At 47.9% G+C, this 12,889-nt stretch overlaps 1 protein-coding gene across 1 annotated transcript in view; it reads right to left on the reverse strand.

Annotated features, from left to right (window-relative positions):
• Positions 1-12,889, reverse strand: part of DHRSX (dehydrogenase/reductase X-linked) — a 202,961-nt gene that overhangs the window by 5,488 nt on the left and 184,584 nt on the right. The gene's annotated exons all lie outside the window — the stretch shown is intronic.

The following is a 12,889-nucleotide window of genomic DNA, read 5'->3' on the forward strand; positions in this document are numbered from 1 at the left end:
TGTGTGTGTGTGTGTGTGTGTGTGTGTGTGTGTGTGTGTGTGTGTGTTATGGAGTATTATTCAGCCATGGAAAGAATGACATAATGCCATTTGCAGCAACATGGACGGACCTAGAGATTATCGTACTAAGTGAGGTCAGACAAAGACAAATACCATATGACATCACTTATATGCAGAGTCTAAAAAATAATACAAATGAACTTATTTATGAAACACAAACAGATTCACAAACAGAAAACAGAGCTACAGATACCAAAGGGGAAACGGGGGCAGGGATAAATTAGGAGTTTGGGACTAACAGACACACACTATTATATGTAAAGGTCCTACTGTACAGCACAGGGAACTATATTCAAAATCTTGTAAGAACCTGTCATGGAAAAAAATCAGAAAAAGAACATAGATATATATATAAAACTGAATCACTTTTCTGTACACCTGAAACACTGTAAATCAACTATAATTTTTTAAAAACTGCAAAAAAAAAAAAAAAAAAGAACCAGTGGATTAAAAGAACCAGGCAGAGAAGTTCAAGGGCTTAGACCTTGTGGGAAGTGAGGGGCTTTGGGGCTACGATTCAGTATCCAGAAACCTACATAATCCCCTCATCTTACTGTCATGACGATGACTTTTCAGGAGCTCATCGCATGTAACACACTTTTGGAAATCCGCTCAACACGCCTAGCCCTGGTCCTTCTCGTGTGCCTCTAAGAGTGTCCCATTGTGGGACCCTCAGGTACACACGCAGGCCAGGAAACAACCCCACGGTCACATTTTTCTGGATTCAGACGTGCTCAAAAGGGCTATCTCGGAAGTCGTGATGACAAATGTCCCCCGGCACTTATAATCGGGCTGGAGAAGGTTAAGAAGAGAAGTGCAGGGCAAAGCTTCCTTTACTCCACGGAGCCGTCTGACAGGCAGAGAAGCCGCGACTCTGAAGGTATTGTCTGGAAGACCAACACCTCCCCCTGTGATCTCCCAAGAGGGCTGTGTACCCACCTGCCAAAAACACTGGACATGACAAAGATGGGAAACTGCTGAGGGCAGCCAGGTTAACTGTTCCTTTGATGTTACCAGGTCCCATACTCAAGGAAGCAAGATCCTGGGACCCTACGGTCAAGACATGAGTTGACGAAGACAATCTGGAACATATGGGCGTCTCCCAGGAGGAGCCTGAGGTTTGCAAGAAAGTCCGCAGAGGGGAACACGCATTACTGGAAAGCCTGTGTTCTCATGTGCTGGGACGGGGTGGGAAGGGGTGGCCATGGGGTCAAGAGGGGTCAGGGGTCATGCCTCTTCAGGAAAAAGCATTCATTTCACTGTAGCAACGAGCTCCTTTAGACAGGATTCTACTACTTTTCTATGGAGATAAAGTTATACAATGTTATATGTCAGTTATAAAGTATAAAGCAGGGGCTTCCCTGGTGGCGCAGTGGTTGCGAGTCCGCCTGCTGATGCAGGGGACGCGGGTTCGTGCCCCGGTCCGGGAAGATCCCACATGCCGCGGAGTGGCTGGGCCCGTGAGCCATGGCCGCTGAGCCTGCGCGTCCGGAGCCTGTGCTCCGCGGCGGGAGGGGCCGCAACAGTGAGAGGCCCGCGTACCGCAAAAGAAAAAAAAAAAAAAAAAAGTATAAAGCATATTGATCGGACACGCAGTCTTATGAAGACTCCTAAGTGTTTGGGGGTTTTTTCCCCAAGTGCTGATAGGGGTTTTTTCATCTTATTTTAGTTGCAGTTTCCAACTTTTAGAAACGCGTAGGTCACCTATTCCACCAGCCCCAAGTCTCATCCTTGTCAATTCGTCAGTGTTGCTCCGATGCTTTCTCACATCCGGTTTTCTGTATATGCCATTCTTTTCAGATGTATTAAACAAAAAATCCTCCAAGAAAAAAGGATTTACTCATTTAAATAGGAGACGCTGCCTGCACGTCGCATGTGCCCTGAGTCTGTTTTCTGGGAACGGATGTTGGATTTACCTGTCTTCCTGGGGCAGTGGCTAGGACCAGGGTTCTGTTTCCACCTCAACTGTGATTCGATTCTGGTGCTGTCCACCCAGAGGTGGCAAAGCCTGTGCGTGTTTATGGGCTCAGTTCTCCTTAACGGTGCTCACCACACGTCTCTGGGGTCCTCCTGCACTCCGGACCCACTGACTATAGATACTGGGGTACCCAGGACCCCCGCAGGGCTGAGGATTTCCAAGAACGCCTCGCAGAATCCAAGACGGCATCTCCTCGTGATTCCACTTGTGATAAAACCCAGACCAGGCACAGCCGCGTGCAGAGCGCGGGCCGCAGGGTGAGAGCCGGGAGGGTCCCACGCATACACTTTCCAGACGATTTTCCGTTATGCGTCATCACAAGACAGAGGAACTGCTCTTCCCTTCAGTGGTGTCCGAGACGTTCTTGTTAGGATGAATGTACACCTCCTTGGCAAACAGATCCTTCAATCGGCTCCTGGGACGAGCCTGCTTCGTAATTCAACCGTTCTCCAGGCCGAGGATTCAGGGGTCCATGCCCAGAAACCCCCTGCCGTGTTTCACCCCCAGAGTGAGTCACCTCCATCAGAAAGACCTGCTTTGTTGCAGCCGCAGGCTCCCCCGCTCCGGGGATTTCCCTGGGACGTGTCCAGCCCTCTCTAGAGGCTGCTTCTTTGGGGTCCTCCAGCGGGCCTTATCTGGGGGTCCACTTCCCCCACAGGTTGAAAGTCCTCTTGTCTGGGTAACAGTGCTTGTGATCCGCATGTCCACCTAAGACACAAGGATGGCAGATTCAGAAGGTACTGCCTGTGGTGCGCCGGACATGAGCGTGGGATGCCCAAAGGGCACAGCACTGGGCCCAAAATTCAGCTACTGTCAGGAGACGGGATTGCAATGGAAATCTGTTGGTCATCCTGTTTCTGAAGGAAACGGACTTCGAAGCACAGACATATACCCCCGTGCACACACAGTCACACGCACTCACACATTTACACCCACACACACATTCACTTGCACACACATACCCCATGCACACACACACATTCACATGCACACATATACACCCATTCACACACATATTCACATGCACACACATATACCCTCATGCACATACACATATACACCCATTCATGCACACATTCACATGCACACATATACCCCCATGCATACAGTCACATGCATACACACATATACCCCCATGCACACACACATATACACCCATCCACACACACATTCACATGCACACACACATATATACACACATTCACATGCACACACACGCATTTACATGCACACGTTCACATGCAAAAACACATACCTCCATGCACACATTCATATGCACACACATATACCCCCATGCATAGTCACATGCACACACATATACACCCATCCACACACAGTCACATGCACACACACACATATATAACCATCCACACACGTTCACATGCAACACATATACACCCATCCACACACACTCACATGCACACACACATATACACCCATCCACAYATTCACATTTACATGCACACATTCACATGCAAACACACATACCCCCATGCACACACACATATACCCATGCACACATGCATTCACATGCACACACCCATGCACACATATACACCCATCCACACACACATTCACACACATATACCCCCATGCACAGTCACATGCACACACATACACCCATACACAGAGTCACATGCACTCATACATATACACCCATACACACACATTCACATGCGCAATCACATGCACATACATATACACCCATGCACACAAATACACTTACATGCATGTACACACACTCACCCAGGGTGGCCCTGCCCAGCCAGGTAGTTGTCTGACATAGAAAAGGACAGGAAAAAAAAAAGAGCTGTTCTTCGTGCTCAAGCATCTCACGGAGAATTAATCTCATCCACTTATCCCACTTAAACACATGATAGATGCTGGGCTAAAAACAGCCACCCCCGAGCATCTGCAGAACATTTCCAAGCCCTGGGCAGATGATAAAGATAGAAGAAATGAGATTTCATTTGTACTTTTTAATTCCTAAATGTTTTGACAGCTCACGAAATGGACGGTTTTATGCATTTCTTCTTCCCGACATCCGATGTCACTGTCCTAACCCTCACCCATCAGGGTGATGACACATCATGCCTGAGTGAAAGGAAGGAAGTCTGGTAGGCACTGAGATGCACACGTGTGTATAAGCAGGCACACACATACACTCGGTCACATGCACAACACACACTCCCTCCCACGCCCAACTTTAACTTTGGGACCTTTAGCTACATCCCCTGGAGGAGGGAGTGGCACCAAAGAACTGTGGGTCCCAGGACCAGGGTTCAACTTCTGCATCACCTCTCGTGATCCAGGAGACCTTGCTAAAGCCACCACTCTCCGTCAGCCTCAGCTTCCTCACCCAGATGCCAGGTGTTTGTGTGGGTGTCCGGCCCCTGATGCTCAGGTTCTGCCACATAGACCTGAGACCAGCAACGTCCATGGCGGGTGGGAGATGCTTCTGAAACAGGTGTCCAGTGAATGCACACGTCCTGCTATGGATGGAATGTGTGCACCCCCGAGTTCATACACTGAAGCTCTTATCCCCGACAGGGTGCTATTAGGAGATGGAGCCTTTGGGAGGGGATTAGGGTTAGATGAGGTCGTGAGGGTGGGGTCCCCAGGATGGGATTAGTGTCCTTAAAAGAAAAGAAGATGCCCCAGAGCCCCCTCTCCACCACGTGAGGACACGGCAAGAAGGCGGCATCTGTAAGCCAGGAAGACAGCCTCGCCAGGGACTAATCTGCCCACACCGTAATCTCAGACTCCCAGCCTCCGAAACCTGGAGAAACAAATGTCTGTTGTTCAAGCTGCCCAGTCTGCAGTGTTCTACTAGGGCAGCCTGAGCTGATGACTACATGTCCCAACTCTATATTTAAATGAGAATGTCTTCAGGTTATCCAAAAAGCATGAAGAGGAAATAACCAGTACACCTTTCCCCAAATCCTTTTGAGCTAGAACCCAACAGACAAAAGAGGTCATGGTACTGGTCCAAGCAGCTTCGGTGGGAGCAGCAGAAACTCCTGCAGCACTTACGTGTGCCAGGCGCTGCCCTGAACACCACGAGGGAATCCTTCTGAAGCATCCCCCCCCCCCATTTCTAATGATGCCTTCGAAACACATCTCAGAAACATCCATGTGGCACCCAGGCTGTGCCGGATATTGGAAAACACTTCGTAAATGTTGGCACATTGAATCTGTATTCCAACACCACGACGTGCACACAAATACAGCCTCTAATTTACAGAGGAGGACATGCAGGGATTTTTTAACATATTAAAAACGATTCAGTTTTATGAATGAACACATATTAAATTCACAGTTCATCGTCTAAATAATGCATTTCAAAAATCCGCTGCAGGATCCTTGATCAAAATAAAGATGACAAGCATTCAGGAAACATCCTTGTTCTGATGATACCGTGGACCTGAGGACAGTACCTCCTACGATTTTTAAAATGAAGGCTGTACCTCCCAGGCACACCTGCTGCAGCTCCCAGTACAACTGGATTATCTGTCCCTGTTCACTTGTCATTGATAGGAGCTCTTCCAAGCACAATGAAGTGTGTTTCCTGGGTGCCATGGGCTGGGAAATGAGAGTCGGATTCTGAATAGATAATAAGATGCTCTAAACAGTGGTCCCTCTGGGATAAACAACATCTCCCATTTTACCTGCAGCTTAAAAAAAAAAACAACTAAGATCCTCTTGGAGACTTGTAAGAAAGCAGAGATGTCTCAAATGGGAAGCCAAACCCTGGTAGGAAACATGGTGGCTTTTACCAGAGGCTTCGGAATCCCTGAAGGACAGACGCACGCCGGGGGCCCGGGGCGCAGGGCTGGGGAGAGCACCGCGTATTACAGCTGAAGTTTTTCTCTGCATGAAGCCAAAAAGCCAAGAGAGATCATTTAGATAAGAGCCCCCGCGCCCCTGGAGCGGAAAACCAGCAGAGGTGATGGGTCGAGGGCTGGGTGCAAGCGCACAAAAACTAAATAAATAAAATAAAATAAAGCGAAGGAAAGAGAGCAGAGGGTGGGGTTCACACGGTGCATAACAGAGCCGCGAGCTGTGTGCGGTGAGAGGGGAACACGAACGCCTTATAACTACGTAATTATCCAGGGCTTTACAGTGTTGCAAATGCTTTCCCACGTATTATGTCAGCAATGCTCACAACAGTCTTAGGAGATGGTATTATCCAGAATTAACAAATTACGAAAATGAGGGGCAGAGAGGACGGAGGGGAGGTGCTGCACGGAACGGCCAGGTCTTGCTTCTTCCAGAGACTCCAACCCTCCCCATCTTCCTCATCAGTCATGATGGGTGCGTCACCCACACCCACGGCCTCGTGGGTCACCTCCCTTCCTGCCTGCATGTTTGCAACCACAAATTCCACCTGCTCCTCTGAGCTGCACACAGACGCTCAGAGGAGCCCAGCTGGCATCCAGAGGTAGAGACCCTACGGACACACCTCAGGGTCAATCATCCTTCCGTCCCCACCTGCCAGTTCCCCCGTTTCCTGGACAGCCACCACCATGCACCCCGACTTCCCTGAGTCAGAAACCCCAAGTGACCCGAGTCTTTCTTGGTTCACTTTCCACGGGCAAGCAGTCAAGACGGCGTGACTTGGTCTCTAGAATCATTTTCAAAACGAACTCCTTCCGCCCCTCTGCACCCCTGCACCGGCCTCTAACCAGACCCCAGGTCCATCCCACCACGCCCTCCAGTCCACGGGCTGCTCTGTAGGCTGGGTGCATCTGATCCTACAACATCGCTGTTTTGGGGGTTTTTTTTTGAAGTATAGTTGATTAACAATGCTGTGCTAATTTCTGCTGCAAAGTGACTCAGTTGTACACATAGAGACACTTCCTTTCTTCATATTCTTTTCCATGATGGTTTATCACAGGATATAGAAGAGTTCCCTGTGCTCTACAGTAGGACCTTGTTTATCCATTCTATATATAATAGTTTGCATCTGCTAATCCCACACTCCCACCCATCCCTCCCCCATCTCCCCTCCCCCTTGGCAACCACAACTGTGTTCTCTGTGTCTGTGAGTGTGTTTCTGTTTGGTAGATAGGCTCATTTGTGTCATATTTTAGATTCCACATGTAAGTGAGATCACATGGCATTTGTCTTTCTCTGTGTGACTTACTTCACTCAGTAGGATCATCTCCAGGTCCTTCCATGTTGCTGCAAGTGGCATTATTCTATTCATTTTCATGGCTGAGTAATATTCCATTGTATACATGTACCATACCTTCTTTACCCATTCCTCTGTTGATGGACATTTAGGTGGTTTCCATGTCTTGGCTATTGTAAACAGTGCTGCTATGAACACTGGGGTGCACGTATCTTTTTGAATTAGAGTTTTGTCTGGATATATGTCCAGGAGTGGGATTGCTAGATCATATGGTAGTTCTATTTTTAGTTTTCTGAGGAATCTCCATACTGTTTTCCATAGTGGCTGCACCAACTTACATTCCCACCAACAGTGTAGGAGGGTTCCCTTCTTCTCCACACCCTCTCCAGCATTTGTTATTTGTAGACTTTTTAACGATGGCCATTCTGACCAGTGTGAGGTGATACCTCACTGTAGTATCAATTTGCATTTCTCTAATAATTAGTGATGTTGAGTATCTTCTTGTGTGCCTACTGGCCATCTGTAATAACACCACTATTGACATCCATTATCGGGCGTCCTGGGAAGAGGTCCAGACCCAACATCTAAGACACTCATTGGGGCTGGGACCAGTTGTCCTGGGGAGAATGGAGATGGGGGTAGCTCACACCATTTGTGAGGATCTGGGGTTCTGATGAGGGACCCAGCAGACAAGGGAGAAATGACAGTATGGCCACCCTCATCTTGAGCTATTTCTGCATCACTGATGGTCCCAGCCTGGTTCAGGCTCCTTGGACCTTAGCCCAGCCTTCAACCCTCTCCAAGGGCTGTACCTTTTGTGTCCTGCGTCCACTGCAAGGGCAGATCATTGACACCGTCCTCCTCCTTTCAGCACTCATGAAGATTGCTGAGGAAGCAGGAGTACCCACTGCCTGGTACGATGTTGGGACATACCTCCCGATGCCCTGTTAACTGTCTTCACAGCTCTGTGCAGAGAGATGTCACGAGTCTGAAGGACATCACGCCCTAACCCCCTGCTCCATGCCTCCTAGGGAATCCCATCTGAGGTGATGTGATCTTTTTTTTTTTTTCCTAAGGTGTATAGAAAATGGGAGATGTTATTTATCCCAGAGGGAGCACTGTTTAGAGCACCTTCCTGTCTATTCAGAATCCGATATGCATTTCCCAGCACACGGCACCCAGGAAACACTCCATCATGCCTGGTGCGTGACGTGCACCATCCTCAGATCACGCTATCGGAAGGACAAGGATGTTTCTTGAAAGCTTGTCACCTTTGCTTCGATCAAGGACCCTACAGTGGATTTCTGAAAGACTTTATTTAGACTATAAACTGTGAATTTTAATATATGTTCATTCATAAAACCGAATCGTTTCTAATGTTAAAAAAAAAAATCCCTCCACGTTCCCCTTGGTAAACTGGGGGCAGGATTCGTGCCCGCCCCGTGGTCTTGGAATACAGATTAAACACGCCGACGTTTACAAAGTGCTGTGCGACATCCAGCACGTCGTGGGCATCATCTGGGCGTTTCTAAGACGTGCGTCAAAGCCATCATCAGGATGGGAGGGGCTGATGCTTCAAGGATTCCCTCGTGGCGTCCGGGGCAGCGCCCGGCACAGGTAGGTGACGCAGGCGCCCACCTGAGCGGTGAGTCTTATCAACGTGCCCCAGAAAGGCAGGATCTGAAGGCAAGGAGCTTAAAAAGCCACAAGGTGATGGTCTGGACACTTGAGATCTAAGGAGAGAGGAGAGTGTCTGAATTTCCTCTGGGGGCTCTTGGGAATCATCACAAAATCGTGGCTCAAAACAGCACAAAGGTATCATCTTCTTCAAATCCTAAGAGGTCGGGAGCATACAGTGGATCTGGGCGGAAATCCAGGTGTGGGCAGCGCTGTACTCCTTCTGGAGGTGTCGTGGGGAGAGTCTGCTTCCTTGCCTCTTTCAGCTCTGAGAGGCCACTGCATCCCCTGGCCCACGGTCCTCTGTTCCACCTTCAAAGCCAGGAAGCCATGACCTCTGCTTCTGCCGTCACTTCTCCCTCTCTGACCCTCAGCCCCTCAGCCTCTCTTATGAGGACCCCTGTGATGACCTTGGGCTTCCCCTGGGTCACCCAGCATCTCCGGCGAGAGGCTGACCTCCAAGGAGGCTGGAGTCATGGATGGCGGGTCCCTATGACATGATGGAACATCAACTGGGGGTGTCACATGTCTTAAGCTGCTGGGACAGCGTGCTTGCACTTGGATGCTTAGTCCCCGACAATGGAGCAGCTCAGGACTCAGAGGTGAGACAGAAGGCTCCCTGGACGTGTGTCCTTGAGGTGCTTAACCAGGCCTCTCAGCCGCTGAGCGCATCCATCCGAGAACCAGACTTTCCGATCCGTCTTCACTGGACAGATTTAGATGCATGGTGAAGGGAGCCAACCACGGCCAGCCATACATGTTATTCTGACAAGGGCACACTCCACAGGGGAGACATGATCGTTTGTAATTGGAGACCTGCTAAAGGGAATTTCAAAGGGCTTATTGGACAGGAGCCCCGACCAGGGGACCAGAGGTAGTCAGCATTGAAAACCGTGGTACGATTTTTTCGTGGTACGCGTTGACCTTGAGGGGGTGGGGGGAGGCAGCCAGGATGACACCCCCAAATGCAAGGGCCCGAAGGCCTCTGGGAGATGCAGGTTTTCTGTATCGGAGCTAGATATGATTTATGACGCTACTAACTGCTTCCTACATGCCTGAAGGGCACTCACTCCCTCTGAAGACCTTCCCTGACCCTACGGCACAGACAAATGGAATGGTCTTGACTTGCTTGTAGAAAGAACCAATTAAGCCTCTTATCTTTATGAATGTAGCAACCTGCTGGGTTTTTCAAGGTACTAACTGGTTTACCCAGGGGACTGGCTCTGAATTTGGAATCAAGTCCACGGCTTTTGATAACGCGTAGAATAGAGGTTTCGGAGTGATAGAAAAGAATGCCATTAAATGACATAAAGGGACATAAAGGGACATAAAGACACATAAATCCTCTACACTCCCCCCCGGGCCCCCAGGGACTGAGGGCACACCCTTGAAGACTTCACACAATGCATGCACACACACGTACGTGTAATGAAATAATACATATAATGATGACATACAATCATCATTACAAAGGTGACATCAGAGCCTGCCACTGTCCTACAACTTTTTTCTTTTTACAACTCACATCACTTTTGCTTTATTACCATGGTAACAAACAGGCTTCCACTATGTAATGCTACAGTTTCCATGATTTCCTCTCATATATAAAAGCACCATTACTCAGTGCCCTGTGGTTGCACCTTTTAAGTCCAAATGTGCATGTGATGATCAAAAGATTTTTAACAAATGATTCGCAGGTGCAAGCTTCACCTCAACGTTGGACCACAAAGAAAGAACAACACGTACTCTCTCGGGGTGTACAGGGATTCCTGGAGGAATAGGGAGTATGTCGAAGCGTGGATGTTTTGCTAGCGAAAGAACGTAAAATTTGAAAAATTTTAACATCCTTTGCTTGAGAATTGAGAGACTAAAAGGTGAGCTGAGAAAAAGCAAACTGAAAAGAGTTAATGAAGGTCTAAACGGAGCCCAGGGGAGTAGCTGACTTCATTCAACTGGAATCAGGAGCATTCCCGAGGTGGAGGAAAGAGGTTTAGTAAAAACACATCAAGTCTAACACTGGAAACAGACGATTCTATCGATAGGAGAATGCTGCCGGAACTAACCACAGAAGAGGAAGAAGCCCTCAACCAAGCAACAAGCATGGAAGGCATTTTGAAAGCTGACTTAGAATTCCTTTTCTGAAAACTCCCAAACCCTGAGAGTTTTCAAAGGGAATCGTTCCACTTTTCAAAAGCTTCTCATGACAATTAGACTATTCCGAAGCAAAGGGGGCAGGAAATAGAAAGCTTCTTAATTCTCTCTCTTTTCTTTCTTTTTTTTTTTTTTTTTAAACAAATCATCAAAACTTTACCATCCACACTTGTCAAAAAACAGCACAGAAAGGGGATCTCCAGCTCCAGGATAAATATCACTAAGCAAGTGCTCAGTGAAGTCGCTGGGGAACAGAATCCCACAGAATAAGGCTCCACGACGGTCAGGATCTTTCGAGAAATAAAGACCACCCCTTCTAGGGAATGTACTGACCCACACCACCCACATAAGGGAGGAAAGGAAACTAAAATGCAGTCCCCTCTCTAGGTCAGAGCCAGCCAGCTTTGTCTGCAAACGGCCAGACAAGAAATGCTTTTGACTTCTGTGGGCTTTTCGGTTTCTGTTGTAACTGCTCAACTCTGCCTTTGTAACACGAAAGCAGCCACGTGTGCCAATAAAACTTTATTCTCAAAACCATGCGGCCAACCCATAGTTGTCTAACCCTGTGCCCCATAGGTCAGGTTTTCATAAAATTAAACTGATACTTTATTTTTTAAAAAGTAAGATAGGAGGACTTCCATGGCGGTGCAGTGGTTATGAATCTGCCTGCCAATGCAGGGGACACAGGTTCGAGCCCTGGTCCGGGAAGATCCCACCTGCCGCGGAGCAACTAAGCCCGTGAGCCACAACTACTGAGCCCGTGAGCCACAACTATTGAAGCCCGTGTGCCTAGAGCCCGAGCTCTGCCACAAGAGAAACCACCACAATGAGAAGCCCGCACACCACAACGAAGAGCAGCCCCCGCTCGCCGCAACTAAGAGAAAGCCCGCGCACAGCAACAAAGACCCAACGCAGCCAAACATAAATATATAAATTTCTCAAAAAAAAAGCAAGATAGGAATGATATACAACATAGCATACGATAAAGTATAATATACAAAGGACAATAGGTATAAGTATTCTTCAGAGAGAAACATTAGATGTTTTCCCTTCAAAATAACAAATTAGCTACCAGGACAAATGATACATGAGCTACTATTTAATTGCCTAGAGAGTAGATGGGGACATTTCCAAAAGCAGCACACAAAGGAGACAGTCTGATCCATATATGCAGATTAAATAAGCATATGGCTAAAAAAAAAATTGAGATTGAAAATCTATTAGAAAGTAGAAGGTGTCAGGGATGGAACTGGTAAAATCATGTTTTTGTCTCTTCTTTTTTTGTTGTTTTTTTAAAATGAAATAGACATTTATTTTCTTTAACATTGTTTTTCTATATTTTGAAATTATATTTCCCTGTTCCCACATACCATGAATCACAAAGCCATCACCACAGGCAGTACAGGCTCAGAGTATACTGAACATTGTCATCAGTGAGGCCGTTATAATGGGATTCTTCTGATAATGGGATAGAAATTTTGGAATCTCAATATTTCTTTTTTTATAAATTCATTCATTCATTCATTTATTTTTGGCTGCGTTGGGTCTTTGTTGCTGCATGCGGGCTTTCTCTAGTTGCCACGAGTGGGGGCTACTCTTCTTTGTGGTGCGCGGGCTTCTCATTGCAGTGGCTTCTCTTGTTGTGGAGCACGGGCTCTAGGCGCACGGGCTTCAGGAGCTGTGGCACGCGGGCTCAGTAGTTGTGGCTCACGGGCTCTAGAGCGCAGGCTCAGTAGTTGTGGTACACGGGCTAAGTTGCTCCGCGGCATGTGGGGTCTTCCCGGACCAGGACTCGAACCCGTGTCCCCTGCATTGCCAGGTGGATTCTGAACCACTGGGCCACCAGGGAAGCCCCGTATTTAATATATCAAAATTACTTGAGAAGGAAT

The sequence above is a fragment of the Aethalodelphis obliquidens genome, unplaced genomic scaffold (assembly GCF_003676395.1).
Source record: "Aethalodelphis obliquidens isolate GAN/ISIS:26980383/991018 unplaced genomic scaffold, ASM367639v1 scaffold91, whole genome shotgun sequence".
Lineage (NCBI taxonomy): Eukaryota > Metazoa > Chordata > Mammalia > Artiodactyla > Delphinidae > Aethalodelphis > Aethalodelphis obliquidens.